The sequence below is a fragment of the Lithobates pipiens genome, unplaced genomic scaffold (assembly GCF_037356315.1).
Source record: "Lithobates pipiens isolate NorthernLeopardFrog02 unplaced genomic scaffold, aLitPip1_a1.2 Scaffold_18, whole genome shotgun sequence".
In the NCBI taxonomy this organism is placed as follows: Eukaryota; Metazoa; Chordata; class Amphibia; order Anura; family Ranidae; genus Lithobates; species Lithobates pipiens.
In genome coordinates this window covers 448,350,410-448,372,504 of record NW_027507758.1, presented here as the reverse complement: position 1 = coordinate 448,372,504, position 22,095 = coordinate 448,350,410, and the positions used below count along the sequence as shown (strand labels likewise).

The 22,095-nt window shown below is 44.2% G+C and overlaps 1 protein-coding gene across 2 annotated transcripts in view; it reads right to left on the bottom strand.

The window, feature by feature from the left end:
- Positions 1-22,095, bottom strand: part of PLS1 (plastin 1) — a 184,929-nt gene that overhangs the window by 118,249 nt on the left and 44,585 nt on the right. Inside the window, exon 1 of one of the 2 annotated variants that reach the window (XM_077488217.1) lies at positions 9,783-9,938. The exons of the other annotated variant lie outside the window; for it this stretch is intronic. The gene's annotated coding sequence lies outside the window, so the exon portion shown is untranslated. Of the gene's footprint in view, positions 1-9,782; positions 9,939-22,095 lie in introns of those variants that run through there. 2 annotated transcript variants of the gene reach the window in all.

The following is a 22,095-nucleotide window of genomic DNA, read 5'->3' as shown; positions in this document are numbered from 1 at the left end:
TGGCGGAACTCTGACGGAACTCTGTCAAAAAGTCCTTCGGAGTTCAGTCCGACAAGAAGTCTGCTCGTGTGTACGTGGCATTAGTGTATCCACCTGGATTAAACCTTGGTTTTTTCAGGACAAATTTGGCTTTTGTTTGGTGGTAAATGTTAAAAGATATCTCCTAATTTTTAATTATTATCAAAGGCAAACTGCCAAAAAATTGTAAAAAAATATATAAATATTTTTTTATTTAACTGTATATTTCTTTTTTACCAAAACTTATGGCAAAGGAACAACTGAAAATAAACTCTCCTGCTCCTGGCATTTATAGCAATATCACATATGTGTGTATGTTATTTGATGTTTGTAGCCATGTTAGGGCCAAGAAACAATAGTGCACATTTTGCTTATCTAAAATATACTGACAACGACACTAAGGCCGCGTACACACGGGCGGACTGTTCGCCCAACCTTGTCCGCTGAACAGTGTTTGGGCGGACAGTCCGCTCGTGTGTGGGGCTTCAGCGGACAGTTTCAGCGGACAGTTGGACGAACAAGGTCTTACGGAAATTCCGAAAAACTGTCCGCTGAAACAAGGTTTCAGCGGACTGTTCGCTCGTGTGTAGGCTTGTTCGGCCAACTAAGTCTCGCGCATGCTCAGAAAGGATTTCCACGTCGGAAGGTTGCATTGCAGTGTATTGGACGTCGAAATTTTCGATCCGTCGTGCGTGCCGAAACGTCATCGCGCACGGTTTCAGCAAACTGTTCGTCCGTCGTGTGTGGCCATGTCCGTCCATGCTAAGTTTGAGCGGACTGTTCGCTCAAACTGTTGGACGGACAAAGTTGGGCGAACAGTCCGCGCGTGTGTACGCGGCCTAAGGCCGCGTACACACGGGCGGACTGTTCGCCCAACCTTGTCCGCTGAACAGTGTTTGGGCGGACAGTCCGCTCATGTGTGGGCTTTCAGCGGACAGTTTCAGCGGACAGTTGGACGGACAAAGTCTTTCGGAAATTCCGAAAAACTGTCCGCTGAAACTGTGTTTGAGCGAACAGTCCGCCCGTGTGTGGGCCTGTCCGCTGTACTTTCGAAATGAGCGGACTGTTCCCGCTCGGAAAGTCCGCCCATTTCGAGCGCGTGTACAGGTAGGCGGGGCCCGCGAAGGATACGTCACGGGCTCTGCCGCCTGGAATGGGCTTAAAGGGGAACCCCAACGCCGAAAAAAATCGGCGTGGGGTTCCCCCAAAGTCCACACCAGACCCTTGTCCGAGCACGCTACCCGGCCGGCCAGGAAAGGGGGACGAGCGAGCGCGCCCCCCCTCCTGAGCCGTACCAGGCCGCATGCCCTCAACATGGGGGGTGCCTTGGGGAAGGGGGGGCCGCGCGGCCCCCCCACCCCAAAGCACCTTGTCCCCATGTTGATGAAGACAAGGGCCTCTTCCCGACAACCCTGGCCGTTGGTTGTCGGGGTCTGCGGGCGGGGGGCTTATCGGAATCCGGGAGCCCCCTTTAAGAAGGGGGCCCCCGGATACCGGCCCCCCACCCTATGTGAATGAGTATGGGGTACAATGTACCCCTACCCATTCACCTGTGAAATAAAGTACAATAAAAACACAACACAGAGAAAAAATATTTTATTGCACAGCTCCGGGGGTCTTCTCGCCGGACTCCTCCGCTATGTGTGTGTAGCTCTTTTGCTAGCGGAGGAGTCCGGCTTTCTTCCTCCCCGCCGCCGGCCTCTTCTCCCGACTTCGGGGGTCTTGTCCCCCTCTTCGGTTCTTCTGCCGGGCCACCGCGCCTGGTCCGGTGGCCCGGTCTTCTGTCGCCGCTGCCTTCCGTTCTTCTGTCGCCGCCTTTGGTTCTTCTGCCGGGCCACCGCGCCTTCTTGTAGCTCTTTTACAGGCGGTGGCCCGGTCTTCTGTCGCCGCTGTCGTCGCCGCCGCCGCCGCCTTCCGTTCTTGTTCTTCTTCTTGTTCTTCTTGTTCTTCTCCTGGAGATGTTGACTCGACGAGCTCTCCGGCCGGAATGCCAGGGACGCGCTCTGCTGCCACTTATATAGTGACAATGGGGCGGGGTCACATGGTATATGTCACATGGGTTGGTCACATGGGTTGATGTCACATGGGGACTATGACATCGTAAGGGGGCGGGGTCACCATGTGACCAACCCATGTGACATATACCATGTGACCCCGCCCCATTGTCACTATATAAGTGACCGCACAGCGCGGCTCTGGCATTCCGGCCGGAGAGCTCGTCGAGTCAACATCTCCAGGAGAAGAACAAGAAGAACAAGAAGAAGAACAAGAACGGAAGGCGGCGGCGGCGGCGACGACAGCGGCGACAGAAGACCGGGCCACCGCCTGTAAAAGAGCTACAAGAAGGCGCGGTGGCCCGGCAGAAGAACCGAAGGCGGCGACAGAAGAACGGAAGGCAGCGGCGACAGAAGACCGGGCCACCGGACCAGGCGCGCTGGCCCGGCAGAAGAATCGAAGAGGGGGACAAGACCCCCGAAGTCGGGAGAAGAGGCCGGCGGCGGGGAGGAAGAAAGCCGGACTCCTCCGCTAGCAAAAGAGCTACACACACATAGCGGAGGAGTCCGGCGAGAAGACCCCCGGAGCTGTGCAATAAAATATTTTTTCTCTGTGTTGTGTTTTTTATTGTACTTTATTTCACAGGTGAATGGGTAGGGGTACATTGTACCCCATACTCATTCACATAGGGTGGGGGGCCGGTATCCGGGGGCCCCCTTCTTAAAGGGGGCTCCCGGATTCCGATAAGCCCCCCGCCTGCAGACCCCGACAACCAACGGCCAGGGTTGTCGGGAAGAGGCCCTTGTCCTCATCAACATGGGGACAAGGTGCTTTGGGGTGGGGGGGCCGCGCGGCCCCCCCTTCCCCAAGGCACCCCCCATGTTGAGGGCACGCGGCCTGGTACGGCTCAGGAGGGGGGGCGCGCTCGCTCGCCCCCCTTTCCTGGCCGGCCGGGTAGCGTGCTCGGACAAGGGTCTGGTGTGGACTTTGGGGGAACCCCCACGCCGATTTTTTTCGGCGTTGGGGTTCCCCTTTAAGCCCATTCCAGGCGGCGGAGCCCGCGACGTATCCTTCGCGGGCCCCGCCTACCTGTACACGCGCTCGAAATGGGCGGATTTGCCTCCTCCTTACGTGGGCGAGTCCGTTCATTTCAAAAGTTGAGCGAACTGTTTGCCCAACCTTGTTCGTCAAACAGTCCGCTCGTGTGTGGGCACGTCCGCTCATGCAAATTTTGAGCGGACTGTTTGCCCAAACTGTTTGACGAACAAGGTTGGGCAAACAGTCCGCGCGTGTGTACGCGGCCTTATGCCGCTACACACGACCAGACTTTCCGGCAGACTAGGTCCAATGGTCTTCCCGACTGACTTTTCAGTGGAGTTCCGACAGACTTCCAAACGAACAGACTTGGCCACATGAACGGATGACGTAAGACAGGACTAAACAAGGAAGTTCATTAGCCAGTAGCCAATAGTTTGCCTTGCGTCATATTTGGTCCATCGGACCAGCATACAGACGAATGGTTTTCCCGATAGGAATTAAGTCCGTCGGACAGATTTGAAACATGTTCTATGTTAAAAATCAATTGGATTTTTAAAATGAAAAACGATCAAATTAGCCCACACATGATTGGATTGTCCGACGGACTTATTCTGTCGGACCTAGTCTGCCGGAAAGTCTGGTTGTGTGTATGCGGTATTACTGACAAAATGATACCTTAAATACACTGTGTCTGACCATGATTTTTGACCCTAACTCTAACATCGACCCTGACCTATACCAAAGCCTGATCTAGCCACTTGTCTATTTTTTTTTTTAAAGTGGTAGTATACTGAGAATTGTCCAAATCCGCTGACAGGCTGTTTTTTTAATAACAGAAGAGACCCTAGAGCAGTGATGGCGAACCTCGGCACCCAAAATGTTTTGAAACTACATTTCCCATGATGCCCATGATGCTCATGTACGCTGCAGTGTAGTTGAGCATCATAGGAAATGTAGTTCCAAAACATCTGGGGTGCAGAGGTTCGCCATCACTGCCCTAGAGGCTGCTTGTCAGCGGGTAATGTGATCTGAGCAGTGATGGCGAACCTCGGCACCCCAGATGTTTTGGAACTACATTTCCCATGATGCCCATGATGCTCATGTACACTGCAGTGTAGTTGAGCATCATGGGAAATGTAGTTCCAAAACATCTGGGGTGCCGAGGTTCGCCATCACTGCCCTAGAGGCTGCTTGTCAGCGAGTAATGTGATCTGAGCTGCACATGCTCAGCTCAGACCACTTTTATGGCCCGCTCTGTGTGCCTCATCGATGTAACTCCTGTGCACATGCATGGGAGTGATGTCACAACAGTCCAGCCAATCAAGTGCCTGGAGATGCGAAACCTGGAAGGAAGATCAGGTAAAGATGGAAGCACCAGGGACTGGGGAGAGCCCTGACAGTGCAGCCTGGAAGGCTTTGTGCAAAGGTAAGTATTTCATAATATGCTAGTATGCAATGCATACTAGCACATTATGCAATTGTCTTACAGTGTTTTTTTTTAAAAGGGGAGTTTACTACTGCTTTAAGGACATGAAAGAGGAATTATCAGACCAGTCAGACTTTAGGACCTTGAGGAAATGGTTTCTTAAACTACAAGATTTAGAATGAATCCATGCAGTGGTGGGACATAAAATTTTCCAAAAAATTCCAAGACTTGAAAGTCACTCCCAGGTGTCTCAGGGCCACTGGGTGCCAGAAGTGCAAGTTTCTTGATGATGGTGACCTTGTTGGTTTCCACCAAGTGCACACTGGAAAGAACAGAGGCAGGAAACGATAGACAAATTATAGCTTGAACTCATGCAGTAGAGGCAACATGAAAAATACAAAGAACTTGAAACCAATATGTATAAACATGTGCAAGAAAATTAAAAAAACCTGGAATCTAGAATGTGATATTGCTGATTTCCAGACTGAAAACATCTTGAATTGGATCAGGGAGAAGGCATCTGTGACTGATTCTCTAGACCAGGGGTCTCCAAACTGTGGCCTGAGGGCCAGACGTGGCCCTTTGCTAGCCTTTATCTGGCCCTATTGGGGCACTATTCATCCCACTAATACCAACAAAAGAACACTATTTCTTACACCAATACCAATGATAGGATACTATTCCTGCTACTAATTAGGGGTATTCCTCCTCCTATTGACCACCAACCCTGTGGCCATATTTATTCTCTCTGATGCCGAGCCCGGTATATTTTCTGCCCCCGCTGGGCACAATCTGGCCCTCCTAAAGTCTGAAAACCAATAAACTGGCCCATTGTTTGAAAAGTTTGGAGTCACCTGCTCTAGACTATAAGGAGAATATAGGGGATACTGAGGCCTTTCCTCCACTTACCTTAAATGCCTCCCACCTCTGGCTAAAAAACAAAGAGGGAAATGGGGATTGGGTATTCAGCTAAACATAACACGGACCGAGGAACAAGAAACATTATTGAAAGACAGGGCTTAGCCCAGATTCCGAGACAATATAATACAAGGCACCACTCTAGGTTGCCTCATGATCCTACTTTGGTGTCTTATTCAGGGGCTAAAATGAACAGTCCAGAGTTTACCCATCAACAGATCAAGCAAGGTCTTCTAACAATCATAGACAGACCATTTAGGTCTGATTCTGTTAGGACAGTAGATCATTCATATGTCAAGAACAGTGATACTGCTTAGGTAAACAATGATGTGAATGGGTTTATCTCAAATATGTCACACCCACTGGGATTTTTTTTAGGGACCCCCCTTTCCACAGCTATAAAATGGCGAAGAAGACATTTGGGTCAAATGCCTCCCCAGCCACTATAAAGATTTATAATCTCTCTTCTCGTATACTTATGGCCTCTGAAATTAGTTTATTGCAAAAAGGGCCTAACTTTGCCCTTCATCCACTCCTAATCTCTTGAAGGATCTCAACACGTTTGTGATCAAATATTATAACAACATTGAAAAGAATAACATTACCAGGATTATCCTTTATTTACGAAAGGATTATATTTCTGGAGATCTCTTGGGATCACACAGACCAAATGGGTTTGGATTCATGCCAAGAGTTGAGGGTGAACCCGAGGGTCTGTCTTTAGAGAAATATGATAGAGATGCTACACACTAACTTCAATACCCCATCCAGATTAAATTCTTATCATGCTAAAGGCACCTATGTGGAGACTTTTTACACTATAGAACAAAATATTACAGCGCACACATGCAAAAAATGACATTTATCTCCTGCAAGGCTATTTTAAAAAGCTGAATATTTTCAAAAAATATGGGGATCATTAGTCCCACTAATAATGGGGTACTTTGTCGCAGTAAGTGGGTTTAAGCGCCATATAGCAATATGGTGTGACCAAATCCCCATATTTTTTGAAAATGTTCAGGTGTTTTAAATGAACTTGTGGCTGCGCCATCTTTAATGCATATTTTAGGGTGTGCCCCCCAAATATTTTGTTTGTTTTTTTTACACTATACTTTACACTATACATGGATCTGCAGGTATTGCGGGGTCAAAACAACATATGGAGCAACCTTCCCCCACATGAGCTCCAAAATGGACTTGAAAATTATCATCAAGCAGGCTGACAAGTGGGCAGTGTTGTGATCCAGAATAGGAAAGACTGTTTTAAGGAGGCAAGTCATTTACTTTCATACAGTGCTACATATCTACCACCGCAAGATCCATTGTCTGTCTTCAAACGGGAAGTTAAAAGCCTTATTGGAAGCTATGAGGGACAGAATACTCGACTAAATAAAAAACTTCCCAGGGTTCTTTCCTATTCCATATTTTTATCCACCAAGGAGACCGGTTGTTGGTTCCACGGAAGGCCTTGCCAGTCACCTATAGGACTACATAGACATATGCCAAAAATTATGATATCGCAAAGTGTTAAAACATACATGCGCAACTGCACTTTGCAAAGCACACAGTCTTTTTGTCTTTAGTAAATCAACCCCCTTGTGTCCACCAGCAGCACTGTGTTAACCTCCCTAGAGGTGATCCCGAGTCTGGCTCGGGCTGAGATTTCAGTACCACGAGCGGTAACCCCGAGCCAGACTCGGGATCGCATCGCTGGATACAGGGAGGATACAGGGAGAGGTTACTTACCTTGTCCCCTGGATCCAGTGATGTCCTCCGCGCTGTGTGAGCGAGCCGTCCTCCGCTCAATTCACACAGTGGCCGAGTGCCGCCGAGCTCCGTTCCCTGCGACGTTATGACGCATGGGAGCGGAGATCGGCGCCAAATTCAAAAAAGTAAAAACACACACAGTACTGTAATCTTACAGATTACAGTACTGTATAAAAAAAATACACACCCCCTTTGTCCCTAGTGGTCTGTCCAGTGGCCTGCATGCACTTTTATATTATGAATACAGTTTTTTTCTGCCTGGAATTTGGAGATTGTCCATAGCAACCAAAAAGTGTCCCTTTATGTCAAAAGTGATTTTAAACCAACTAGAAGACAGTGATAATAAATTAGAATCACTTGCAGAATTGAGCGATAGCGATTTGTGGGGAAATTCGTCATCAAACACTAAATCTAATGACAGCGACAATTCTCAATTTCAGTGTTTTTGGATTTGATTACATTATTGAATATTTTGTATTATTATTTATTATCATTATTTATTATATTATAAATGTTATCATACCCGGGATGTCTGCTAGACTCTGGTTTGAACAGATTTGAGTTATTCCTAAGAATTGCAGGCCTACAATATAAAACGCCAAATTTCCATGCAAAATAATTGTACCACTAAAATCAGAACTAATCATACCACCAGGGAGGTTAAATAAAAGTGTTCACAAGTGTCCAAAAGTGAATTCAAAATATATTCAAAGTGTCCACACTAATTACATTTCCATAACAATGCTCCCCATCTTCCACTGATACACCAGTGCTCTCAGTGAAATTCTTCTCCCAGTGGATAGAAAACTCACCATATATAATGTATATGCCTCTGTTATTACCAGACAGGCACATACGTATTGCTTTAAATAGAGATCATGGAATAACGCCAGCCATCACAATGTGTATAATCATGAGTCACACTCAGCCTAGACCCACCTGGCATCACTTCCAGTTTGCCGCAAAACCTCACCTATTGGAGCATAGGTATGCACAGCCTATTGCATTAGGGTGTGCACCCCAAAGCTCAAACACAGAGCAACAGAGGCAGTGGCTAGGGGTGTACACATGTCGCAGCTGTGATGCTATGCTTTGTAGCCATAGCAGAGATTACTGAGCGAAAACCACCTGTGAATGGGTCCCTAATTCTTTCTTTTTCATTTTTTTTAATTAGTTTTTTTTTTACAAATTTTAACTGCCCTTTTGGGGGGCTTTGGTGAAATATCAGGGTTCTCCACAGACCCCTGATGTCCTACATTTAAGAGAAAGAGACTAAGGACAGGATGGAGAGATTCTAGAACTGAACCCCCTGAAGCGCAGAAGGAGGGAGAGAAGGAGGAGCCGGATAATACATTTAAATTTTAATTTTAAATTTTTATTTAAATACATTTTGATTTATTGTAACACATTTGGATACATTGTTATCCTCTGTTTTGAGTATTGAGTGTTTGGGGTATCCTTTTAAACAAGCACGGCATATCATCGTTGGAAACACTTGGTTTATCCCTCAGACCTTTATATTTCATTTTAAGTGCATACAAGCCCCAACATGTACATAACAGCACTTTGCAGGTTTGACCTCATAGTATATGGTTTTGGTAAATCTGAAGGAAAAAATCTGCAGAAAATCTGATAGTGTGTATGGGACTTAAGTGTAAGCTGTGAATTATTATTATTATTATTATTATTATTATTCAGGATTTATATAGCGCCAACAGTTTGCGCAGCGCTTTACAATATGAGGGCAGACAGTACACTTACAATACAATTCAGTACAGGAGGGATCAGAGGGCCCTGCTCGTTAGAGCTTACAATCTAGAAGGGAGGGTCAAGTTGAAACAAAAGGTAATAACTGTGGGGGGGATGAGCTGATGGAGAAAATGAAATGGCTATTTGTACAGAGTAATGACACTAGAGTTGATTGATACCAGCCGACTAATGCTGTAGGCAAGCATACCATCTCACCAGCCCTTTTTGGTAAATTCTAGAGACACAAATTTACAAGATAAACATTCTGTATAAAAGAGCACCTTATTTTGCTAAGAAATTACCTTGAAGGATTTGTGAAGTTTATAATCAGTATGCTTAACATTTGTACATCTATGTGTCTGTGTGTATACACATTATATATACAGATGTAGATAGCATGTTATTTTTTTCCTTTTGCAAGGAATCAACCTTTGGTCTTTTTTGACAGTCAGGATTATTTAATTAGAGAGATAAAAGATCAATGATAATGTACAAGTAGATATGCCATTGCAAATGTACAAGTGCAACAAACTATAGCAACTCATATTTTCCTTTTACTGTAGCAAAATCAGTAAAAAAAAAAAAAAAAAAAAAAAGGGTTCTGCGCTTAATATATAACATGTTGCCTTGTTAAAGATGCATTAATTAGTATAAACAATAGCAGTTTTAGTATATTGCAGGACACCAAAGAGTAGAAAATTACCTAATTTATTAAAGTGGTGGCTTTTTCTTTACAGAAAAGTGAGCCCTGTGTATGCAGCCCAGGTCTTTTCATGTATACCATTTCCCAATAAAAATAATCCTGATTTAAAAACAGCTATAAAGAAAAGGAGAATAACAGAAAGAATAAACCAACACATTAGAAACATACCTGAATTAATTGCTGGCTTTCAATGGAGTAAATGAAATTGCACATTTAAGTCTTGCACCGTTCTGTAAAATAGACACCTATCCTCTGGCTTGAACTTGGAATGAGAACTCGAACCATTAGCAATGGAAAAAATATATGACATGAGAACTTTGTCCTGCAGGACAACCTGGGCACGGTATAGGTGTGGTCTCCTGATCTACAGCTTGGTTGTTTAGTATCCGCATGGAAATGTGAAATTGAAACAAACAGTGGAGCTGCCAAGCCTTGGACAGCTCATTGATAGTGAATGAAATTAATTATGCTGTCTATAAAACAAATTCCTGAAATCATTGCACCATTTTTGTGTTGCCTCTTTAAAAACAAGGAGTAATGCCATAGGTGAATCTGTCTTACGTCATGCGTCCTGGTTTGATAACAGACTGGAGAAGTAAATGAGTCATTATAACAACTACCAAATAATGGTGTTCAGTGATTATATTGTCTTTTTGCAGATGGTATTTTTATATCTATTGATTGCAGAAATATATGCACTGAAGCTTATAGTCTGTCCGTCTAGGCCAGGAGTAGGCAACCTTCAAGAGGTGGAGATCTACCTGCACAACATGGGAGTAGTCAAAGATCACCTGTTATAGCTAAGTGCAGCAAACCCGCAGAAAAGCTGCAGGTACACTGCTTTACCCATGGTGTGGGTAAATCACAGCACATCAGTGTGAAAGCAGCCCCATACTATTATGATCCATGTATTGCTTCACACTAACCTGAAGATCTCTTCTTTCCTGCTGCTGGCACCACTTTGGAGACCACTAGCTGGAATAAGAGGTGGAGTGCAGTTGATATCTCTCCACATGGGAAAAGCCAGCATTACAGAGGAGGCATTGGCTTATGCAACTCTTGCTCCCTACTACAGCTTGAACTTTACAAGTAGTCCCTCTGCATTGCACTCTGTTTGATGCTCTGGGACGACAGGTCAGCAAGCCCAGACCAGTCATCAGTCCTTTTATTAGCTTAGTTGCCCTTCTTTGGACTCTCTCCAGTTCCAGCACATCCCTCCTGAGGACTAGTGCCCAGAATTGGATGGCATACTTCAAGTGCGACCGGACCAGAGTCTTGTAGAGTGGGAGAATTTTCATTTTATCTCTGGAGTTAATCCCCTTTTTAATGCATGCCAATATTCTAATGGCTTTGCTTGCAGCAGCCTGGCATTGCATGACATTGCTGAGCCTGCCAACTACTAGGACCCCCAGGTCCTTTTACCTCCTAGATTCCCCTAAAGGTTCTCCCCCTAGTGAGTAAATTGCATTAAAATTTTTGGCACCCAAATGCATTATTTTCCATTTTTCAACATTACATTTAATTTGCCATGCAGTCACCCACCCCATTAAAGTGGAAGTAAACTCTCCTATCGTTTTCAGCCAAGGAGGCTGCCATCTTTGCCTCTGTTTAATCTTCAACTGCTATGGTACTGCACATGTGATTCGTTATGACACCAGCCATTGGATGGTTTGATAGTTTGGCTGAGAGCACAGCTAATGTGCAGTTAGCATTCCCGGCCTGCCTTTTTTTTTTAACTGTTTAAATCCATGGGTTTACTTCCACTTTAATTAGTTTAGATCTTCTTGCAGGGTTTCCATATCCTGCGTAGAAGTTATTGCCCTGATTAGCTTTGTATCATACGCAAATACTGAAATTGAACTGTGTATCCCATCCTCCAGATCGTTTATAAATAAATTAAATAGGATTGGTCCCAGGACAGATCCCTGAGGGACCCCACTTTCCACACCAGACCATTACAAGTACTCCCCATTTTTCACCACCCTCTGGACTCGCCCCCATAGCTAGTTTTCAATCCATGTACTCACCCTTTGGTCCTTGCCGACAGACCTTAGTTTGTACAGTAAACGTTTATGGGGAATTGTATTGAATGCCTTTGCAAAATCCAGATACACCATGTCTACAGGCCTTCCTTTATCTTGATGGCAGCTCATTTCCTCATAGAAGGACAATAGATTGGTCTGGCATAGATGCTTCTACATGAATCCATGCTGATTACTGCTAATGATACCATTTTCATTACTAAAACCTTGTATATAGTCCCTTATCATCCCCTCCAATAGCTTGCAGACTTTTGATGTTAGGCTAACTTGCCTGTAGCTCCTAGGGATGTATCTTGGCCCTTTTTAAACCACTTGCCGCTCACCATAAAGCAAAATGATGTCGACAAAGTGGTTGCGATATACTGACTGGACGTCATATGACGCGGTCAGGATAAAAAACCACTGCGCGCCCCCAGGGGCATGCATTGCGGCGATTGTTGTTGAGGTGTGTCAGTCTGACACACAGCAACTCCGATCTAGGTAAAGAGTCTCTGACAGAGACTCTTTACCACGTGATCAGCCCTGTTCAATCACAGCTGATCATGATGTAAACAGGAAGTGCCAGTTACTGGCTTTTCTTCATTTGCGTCTGACAGACACGAGTAGAGGAGCTGCTCCTCTGACAGGGAGGGTCTGTGCTGATTGTTTATTATCTCAGCCCCCCCTCGGATGCCCACCCAGGACCACCAGGGATGCCACCAGGACCACCAGGGATGGCCACCACTGATGCCCACCAAGGATGGCATCCCTGGTGGCCATGGGTGGCAATGTATGCCCATACATGATGCCAATCAGTGCCCACCAGCAATACCTGCCAGAGCCTCCTAATCAGTGATGCCAATCTGTATCGTCTATCAGTGTCAATCAGTGACACTCAGTGTCCATCAGTGCCACTTATCAGTGCCCATCCATGCCCATCAGTGCTGCCTATGAGTGCCCATCTGTGCCACCTATGAGTGCCCATCTGTGCCACCTATGAGTGACCATCAGTGCTGCATATCAGTGCCACCTATCATGTCAGGGTAGCGAGTGTTGATAATGATAGGTGTCAATGATACCTTTGAAGGTAAGCATAGGGATGTATTAATAAGCTGATGACGATGAGAGTCATTTTTTCAGATTAAAGCAATCAGTCTCCTCACACGGACACTGGTAAATATCAGCTGTTAGTGAGGCCAAAGTTAAATTTTAAATATTGGGAAAACACAAGGCAGTATCTAAAAATAAGGGTACACTTTTGGGGTCTCACCATTTAGTTACCAAAACTTGGATGAGACCATAAACCAGTATGTTAAAATTGAATCCACTGAACTGCTGTGCCAGGAGCATGGGGAATTATCACAGTAACAGAAACAATTATATTTGTTTGGAACCTCCATATGTGGCGGTTGCTAACACTGGCCATTTATCAGCAGTGACTCATATAACTCTGTGAGCTGTACTGTTGAGAATTACAGATACATTTACTGAAATCTAATCATTATGTGCTTAAATCTTCAAATGGAAAGAATATAAAATGGGGAAATGGCACTTGGATTTTCTCTGAAGTGATACTGACCCACTTAAAGTAGTTGCAAACATACATCGTTATGGACAGTTTCTAATACAATTATAAATATGCAGGCACCATAACTGCTTCTACTTTGTTTCAGAAATTACTTTTCTTACCTTATTTACAAGGTTAAAGTGGAAGTAAAGACCACTTTTTAACTTGTACCTACAGATGCATTATAAAAGTGATGAAGAATGGGTCAAATTTAGGCAGGTGCCTATAGAAGGGTTAATGATTTTTTTCTGAGCTAGCTCATGTTGTGCAGCTATCTGGGTCAAGTCCGCTGTCTTTCCTGTGAAACTGTTACAATATAGATGTATTCTACCAATTTTCCTCAGATCCACATAAAAAGGGTTCTTTCAGTTCCCAGAAAGGGAGCTGCTGTAAATACTGACAAGATGTAGGCCGTTATGCTGCCACATGGCGCCCCAAACTGGGGGGGTCACTCGGGGCTCCCTGAGGGACTGGAGGTATGAGAAATCTTAACTACCAAACTTAGACTTACTGTCTTTAAAGTGGTTATAAACCCATTATAACCACTTTAACCTACAGGGAAGCCTAGATTAAGGCTTACCTGTAGGTGCAAGAAATATCTCCCAAACCTAAAAGGTTTAGGAGATATTTGCAAAAATAGCGGCACCGATGTCTACAACATTTCTAACGGTGATCATGCCGTTAGTGGCTGCACCAGCGCTGGAGTGACTGGCTGTGACTGGCCAGAGCCGCGATGCCCAGAAGTCCCTCCGGGATAGATGGTGGTGTCGGAGGGTCCAAACGAGGGCCGATTCGGGGGCTTTGATCTCAGATAAGTAATTCATAATGAGCTAGTATGCTAAATAAATTCTATGCATACTAGCTCATTATGCCTTTGTCTTGCGGGGTGTATTTTTTTTTTCAGAGGCTTCCTCTTTAAGGATCTTTGCCAAACATGGACTATTTGGACTTTGTGCTACCTTAAGTGGATTATTTACCAGTCATGCCTCTAATGGACACTAAGGACTCTCTCGTGTTATTCAGGTATGATTACCCTTTGGGCATTAAGCACCTTGTGAAGGAATTCATGTAAGAATCTGCCTGATAAGAACTGTTCCTGTATGTTGACTTTCTTCAGTAAAGTTAACAATAACTGTTTAATGTCTGGTCTAAAGTTTCTTCCTAAGTGGTGTATTGCATGGCGTATCCAAAGAGCAGGGCTTGTCACAAGAGGACTGTAGGTCAGAGTAGATACAGTACAACTTAGTCCATCATGTAGTTTGCTGACTAGTGTAGGCTATATTGTGGTTGCTAGGAACAACTTTACAGGTCCTTCTCAAAAAATTAGCATATTGTGATAAAGTTAATTATTTTCTGTAATGTACTGATAAACATTAGACTTTCATATATTTTAGATTCATTACACACAATTGAAGTAGTTCAAGCCTTTTCTTGTTTTAATATTGATGATTTTGGCATACAGCTCCTGAAAACCCCAAAATCCTATCTCAAAAAAATTGCATATTTCATCCGACCAATAAAAGAAAAGTGTTTTTAATACAAAAAAAGTCAACCTTCAAATAATTATGTTCAGTTATGCACTCAATACTTGGTCGGGAATCCTTTTGCAGAAATGACTGCTTCAATGCGGTGTGGCATGGAGGCAACCAGCCTGTGGCACTGCTGAGGTGTTATGGAGGCCCAGGATGCTTCGATAGCGGCCTTAAGCTCATCCAGAGTGTTGGGTCTTGCGTCTCTCAACTTTCTCTTCCCAATATCCCACAGATTCTCTATGGGGTTCAGGTCAGGAGAGTTGGCAGGCCAATTGAGCACAGTAATACCATGGTCAGTAAACCATTTACCAGTGGTTTTGGCACTGTGAGCAGGTGCCAGGTCGTGCTGAAAAATGAAATCTTCATCTCCATAAAGCTTTTCAGCAGATGGAAGCATGAAGTGCTCCAAAATCTCCTGATAGCTAGCTGCATTGACCTTGCCCTTGATAAAACACAGAGGACCAACACCAGCAGCTGACATGGCACCCCAGACCATCACTGACTGTGGGTACTTGACACTGGACCTCAGGCATTTTGGCATTTCCCTCTCCCCAGTCTTCCTTCAGACTCTGGCACCTTGATTTCCGAATGACATGCAAAATTAGCTTTCATCCGAAAAAAGTACTTTGGACCACTGAGCAACAGTCCAGTGCTGCTTCTCTGTAGCCCAGGTCAGGCGCTTCTGCCGCTGTTTCTGGTTCAAAAGTGGCTTGACCTGGGGAATGCGGCACCTGTAGCCCATTTCCTGCACACGCCTGTTCACGGTGGCTCTGGATGTTTCTACTCCAGACTCAGTCCACTGCTTCCGCAGGTCCTCCAAGGTCTGGAATCGGTCCTTCTCCACAATCTTCTTCAGGGTCCGGTCACCTCTTCTCGTTGTGCAGCGTTTTCTGCCACACTTTTTCCTTCCCACAGACTTCCCACTGAGGTGCCTTGATACAGCACTCTGAGAACAGCCTATTCGTTCAGAAATTTCTCTCTGTGTCTTACCCTCTTGCTTGAGGGTGTCAATGATGGCCTTCTGGACAGCAGTCAGGTCGGCAGTCTTACCCATGATTGCGGTTTTGAGTAATGAACCAGGCTGGGAGTTTTTAAAAGCCTCAGGAATCTTTTGCAGGTGTTTAGAGTTAATTAGTTGATTCAGATGATTAGGTTAATAGCTTGTTTAGAGAACCTTTTCATGATATGCTAATTTTTTGAGATAGGAATTTTGGGTTTTCAGGAGCTGTATGCCAAAATCATCAATATTAAAACAAGAAAAGGCTTGAACTACTTCAGTTGTGTGTAATGAATCTAAAATATATGAAAGTCTAATGTTTATCAGTACATTACAGAAAATAATGAACTTTATCACAATATGCTAATTTTTTGAGAAGGACCTGTATATGTATCATAGCTTAAATACAGCCAACCAGTCAGGGAACGGGTGACTGGCGTAGGTAGTTACTTTGGTAGTAAAGGGGTGTTGTGCTTGTCTCTGCATTTTGGTACCGGACCTATGGCACCTAAGGACCAAGCCTGGGAGTCATGGGAGAGATTTAGAGGGCCTTTAAGAGAGAGAGAGAGTGAGCACGTAGTTACAGAGTGAGGTTAATTTCCTGTATCCATTGGTAACTGTGGACACATCACTGGGAGTGAGGTGACAGGTATTGCTGGGTTGGTGGATGCCGATGCAGGCTCTGCAGGACTGGTTTCTAAATGCAGTGCACCTGGGAGTTCGTGTTCTCTAACTACTAACCCCCCCCCCCCCCCCCTCCCGGTAAGCCTGTATTCCATAGTCTGTGCAGCCTGCAGGAAGATGCAGGCTGTGCCTGAGAAGTAGGTGCATTTAAGAGGCCAGCTGTCCTTGGGAGGGGTGCGTGCCAGTGGCAGGCTGTGATTGGTCAGAGGGTGTGGTGGCTGAACAAACTATCCAATATATGCATGCTGTGTGTCTGCACAGTGTCCTGTATCTCTGATTACCCAGCTAAGGGATACAAACTGACCACACTAACACAGATCAGCTTCTGTGCTTTTTGTGGTCAGTTTAAAACAAGGAAGAACAAAGACTGGCAGGATCAACTGGGGTTTTCAGATGGAAGAAGTACATGAAAATGATAGAGACTATGATTGGTAAAATTCACATATGTGAACACACACATAGGAATAAACATAAATAAATACTTAGAATAACATACACTTTAATAATTAAGCAGTCACTGGTTCTGGTGAGTTTTCATCTTTTTGGGTGATTTACTTCACAGTATGTGGTTATTGGCAGCACACAGTGGGAGAAGAATTTGCAAAGGAAAGTGATTTGAATGTTGTAGAGCACAGACCACAACTAAGATACTGTTTTTGGACTATTAAATAGAGTAATAATTTGTGGTTATCAATGACATATGGATGCATAACTCACATTTTAGTAGCACTGGTCACTTTATTGAATGCATAAGCACATTAGAGGGGGATGTTATATTTGTTTATGGTTTATACTGTGTAATGCCGCGTACACACGATCAAATTGCCCGGCGTACATAGTCCGCCGAAACGCATTTCACCGGACAATTCGATCGTGTGTGGGCTTCAGCGGACTTTCTCAGCGTAAAGTCCGGCGGACTTAGAAAGTATTTTTGCAGTCCAATCTTTCTGCCGGACTTGGGTTTCAGCAGACAATACGTTCGTCAGTATGCTAGTCCGGCGGACTAAGAATGACGCATGCTCAGAAGCAAGTACGAAAAGGAAGCTATTGGCTACTGGCTATTGAACTTCCTTTTTCTAGTCCCATCGTACGTGCTGTACGTCATCGCGCTAGCAAACGCCAGACTTTCTGTGTGTCCATGTGTGGCCAAGTCCGTTCGGTAGAAAGTTCGCTGGACTATCTGCCGGATTGTTTGCCGGACTAAGTACGCCGGACAATTTGATTGTGTGTACGCGGCATTAGAATTGTACTGTTTTAGCATTGCACTTTTGTATACACATCTAATAGGGGACATTATGATTATGCACTTTATTTAACAGGTACTGTATACGTTTAACCCCTTGCCGACTGCCCCACGTATATATACTGTGGGGCAATGGCTCTACTGGGCGAAATCACGTACCTGTATGCAATTTCGTTCTTCCAGGTCTGGGGCACGCACGCTGACGGTGACCAGCTGATTGGACACAGCGTGAGCCAACCTGATGTCCCCAGGGACTCGCCGATTATTCTCGAGGCAGACAGAACGGTGGTCTGCCAATGTAAACAAAGCAGATTGCCATTCTGTGACAGAAGAAGACAGAGATCTTGTGTTTATGCAAGAACACGGATCTTTGTCTTCTTACAGTTAAAGCACCCCCACACAGTTAGAAAGCACCTCCTAGGGACACCTTTAACCCTTTGATTACCCCTGATGTAAACCTCTTCCCTGCCAGTGTCATTAGGACATTTACAGTGCATATTTTTTTTTAGCACTGATCACTGTATCAAAAAGTGTCACTCAGTGTCCAATTTGTCCACTGCAATGTCGCAGTCCCGCTATAATTCACTGATCGCCACCATTGCTAGTAAAGAATAATAAATGTAAAAATTCCACAAAAATTACTCATAGTTTGTAGAAGCTATAACTTTTGCGCAAACCAATCAATATATGCTTATTGGGATTTTTTTTTACCAAAATATGTAGCAGAATACATATTAGCCTAAATTGATGAAGAAATTTTTTTATTTTTTAAATTTTTTTATTGGATGTATTTTATAGCAGAAAGTACATTTTAAAGTGTTTTTGTTTATAGCGCAAAAAATAAAAAAACGCAGAGGTGATCAAATACCACCAAAAGAAAGCTCTATTTGTGTGAAAAAAAGGACATCAAATTTATTTGTTTACAGCATTGCGTGACAGGTCAATTGTCAGTTAATATAACGCAGCGCTGTATTGCAAAAAAACTGAAAATTGTTATCACTTACCGTAATTTTCCTTTCCTGGCCCATCCTCACATCAGCGCATAACGGGTTAACACCATTATGTGCTGATGGGAGGATGGGTAGGGAAAACTGAAAATTGTTATCACTTACCGTAATTTTCCTTTTCTGGCCCATCCTCCCGTCAACACATAATGGTGTTAACCCATTATGCACTGACGGGAGGATGGGCCAGGAAACGGTCTAGTCAGAAAGGGGGTAAACCTTCCGGAGATGAAGTGGTTAACATTATTTTTAATAGATATCAGAGAATATCTTAAACAGCAGCTAGGGTGCGGGTTAGTATAAGGAAGCACATATATTCATTTGTATTTTTTTTTATAAACTCTTTTTCGTGGAACAGACCTATGATTAGGACAAATATTCTCTCCATACCATGGAAGACTTTATTTCAGATGTCATAAAACACCAATTTACTGAGTGCATTGAGTAGACATTTGTCAGTCAGCATTACAGGAAAATGCACGCTTCACGCAGAAATAACGAATCTCAGTACTTTAACCTCTCTTCTTATTTCCTTTGATAACGATATACTGAGTTCTGATCTTTGACCATCAGCTTTCTGATATGTTGGATAATAAAAATGTTTAATTTTTAATTTTGTCACAACAGTGACGGATTTGCCTACAAATTGCTGTTTTGTAGTGTCTTAGCACAGTAAAGGGTCATGTTTTCGGGTGTTTTCGATGTGTATTTGGTGGAATGCACGTTAGATCTAGTTCAGAGGCTCCATTTGACCCGCTTTGCGTTATGCTATATTTCTTTGGACACAACATCTCCTATTTAGGTGCATTTGATCTGCAGGTAAAGAAGGTCATATGGAGTTGTTTTTTTGTCAAATGCTGCGTTTTCTATTCAAACGTAGCTGCATGCATTTGGATCCTAGTAGTGAATTCTAGAAATTCTAGACATTATATAATGATCCTTGTGAATCTGATGACAGTGTGAAATGTATAGACGGAAACCAGTGTTATCTTATCTCAGCAATGCTATTTATTGCATATGACCTGCGAAACAGCCTTGCAGTTGTCAATCTTTTTAAGACAAAACATAATTGCATGGTAATTAGGAAGTTCAACAACTACAACATACAGTTAAGGCTTCATGCAAATGGGTATAAATGGGTGTAAATACACTGCATATTTCTGGTGCCTGGGCTGCATACAGCTACTCATAAACATGAGTATAAAATGGGTATAGAAGGTTATATACAGCTCTGTGCCACTATTACACTATTATAGTAAAGATAGGCACATTAGTTGATTTATTAAAAACTGTGCACTTTGCAAAGTGCTGTTGGACGCTGTAAGAACAGTTGCATCAGAGCTTAGGTAGCCTCCCTGGCGGTATGATTCAGTCCGGTTTTAGGTGCTGAAAGCGGTACAATTATTTTGCATGGAAATCTGGCGTTTTATTTTGTAGTCCTGTAATTCTTAGGAATAACTCTCTTAAATCTCTTCAAACCAGAGTCTAGCGGACATCCCGGGTATGATAAAGTTTATAATATAATAAAGAATAATAAAAATTATTCAATAATCTAATCAAATCCTAAAACACTGAAAAAGGGACATGTTTTGGTTGCTATGGGCAATCTCCAAATTCCAGGCAGAAAAAACAGTATTTATAATATAAAAGTGCATGCAGGGCACTGCACAGACCACTAGGGACAAAGGGGGTGTGTCATTTTTAATACAGCACGGTAATCTGTAAGATTACCGTGCTGTATGTGTTTTGTGTCTTTTTACTTTTTTGAATTTGCCACCGTTCTCCGCTCCCGTGCACCGTAACGTCACAGGGAACGGAGCTCGGCAGCATTCGGCACTGTGAATCGAGGGGAGGACAGCTCGATCACACAGCGCGGGGGACATCGCTGGATCCAGGGGACAAGGTAAGTAACTCTCCCTGTGTCCTCCCCTGCATCCAGCGATGCGATCCCAAGTCTGGCTCGGGGTTACCGCTCCTATCAGTAAATTCCTAACCCGAGCCAGACTCGGGATTAACGCTAGGGGGGTTAAGGAGGTACCGGTTCATTTGGCAAAGAATACCCAATCATATGCAAGGAAAAAAACATTTTTGCTTGCGCAATTGGATGATGGAAGTCCGCAGAGCTTCTGCTCATTTATTAAGCTCTGAAGCAACTTCTCATGCAGATTGCAACTGCACTTTGCAAAGTGCGCAGTCTATTTGTCTTTAGTAAATCAGCCCCATAATGTTTTGAGTGCACCCTACCTGTGTTCAGGGCTTTATGAATGTGCATGTGCACTACTTTACACTTTTTGTGGCACAAAGCTGCATACAGCCGCCTATACCTATTCATGTTTACACGTGGCTGTACGTGGCAACAGGACATCCCAGGCACTAGAAATACACAGCCTGTTTATGCTGCACAGAAATTACGCCTAAGTTACAGAGCTGCACGCTTGTTTTAAAAAATTTTTTTTTATGATTTTCCATTTAAGGCTGGCACTGCATAGCAAAATTCAAGAAAACATGTCACAAACATGGACAAATCAATACAAAAAAAGGCATATGCAGAGATTGCATTTGTGAGAATTGCATGTCAAACCAATTTGTGGATACAGAGATACAGAGGCAACAAGATGTCGCTGAGACACATGCGGAGCACACAGACACGCTGCAGGCCTCCTCCTCTACCGACTGGAGCTCAGTTAAAGGGGTGAGTGCTTCAATCCCAGCCATCTTCCACACACAAATAGAGCCCCTGCTGTCACAAAACTCCCAGCATGTTAATTAGAGCAATCAGGCTGTGGATTCCCCCCCTGCCGAACCTACACTGTCCACCATTATGCTGGCTATTCAAGACTGCAAGGCCTCCCTCTCCACACAGATAGCCTCTGTCCGCATGGACTTTTTATTACTAAAACAAGATGTCCAGAACCTCCGGGACAGAACCGGAGACGCAGAGGAACATATTAGTACTATGGAGGACACTGTAAATCCCCTGGCAGTCAACATGCGTAATACTACTAGTGAGATGGCGGCACTCTGCGCCAAAATCGATGATTTGGAAAATTGTTTTTCGCAGGAACAATCTTAGATTTGTGGGGTTCCCAGAGCACTTGCAGGCCCCCCAGCCTGAAAAATTCCTTTACTCCTGGCTGCGAGACATTTTTGGGTCGGATGCGCCCTCATTCTCCCATGTTATAGAATGCGCACAACATACACCACCTTGCATCCCTACTGAGGGTGCCCCACCACGCTCTATTATTGCGCGCATCCTCAACTTCCAGGATAAAGTCGCTATTCTGCATCTTGCACGAGAAAAAAGCCCGCTTAAGTACAAAGGTAACACTATATCTGTCTATCCTGACTTTTCTGCTGAAGTTCAACGCCAACGCATCTCCTTCTCATCAGTAAAAACCTGCCTGCGTACAGAAGGCCTGTCCTATGCCATGCT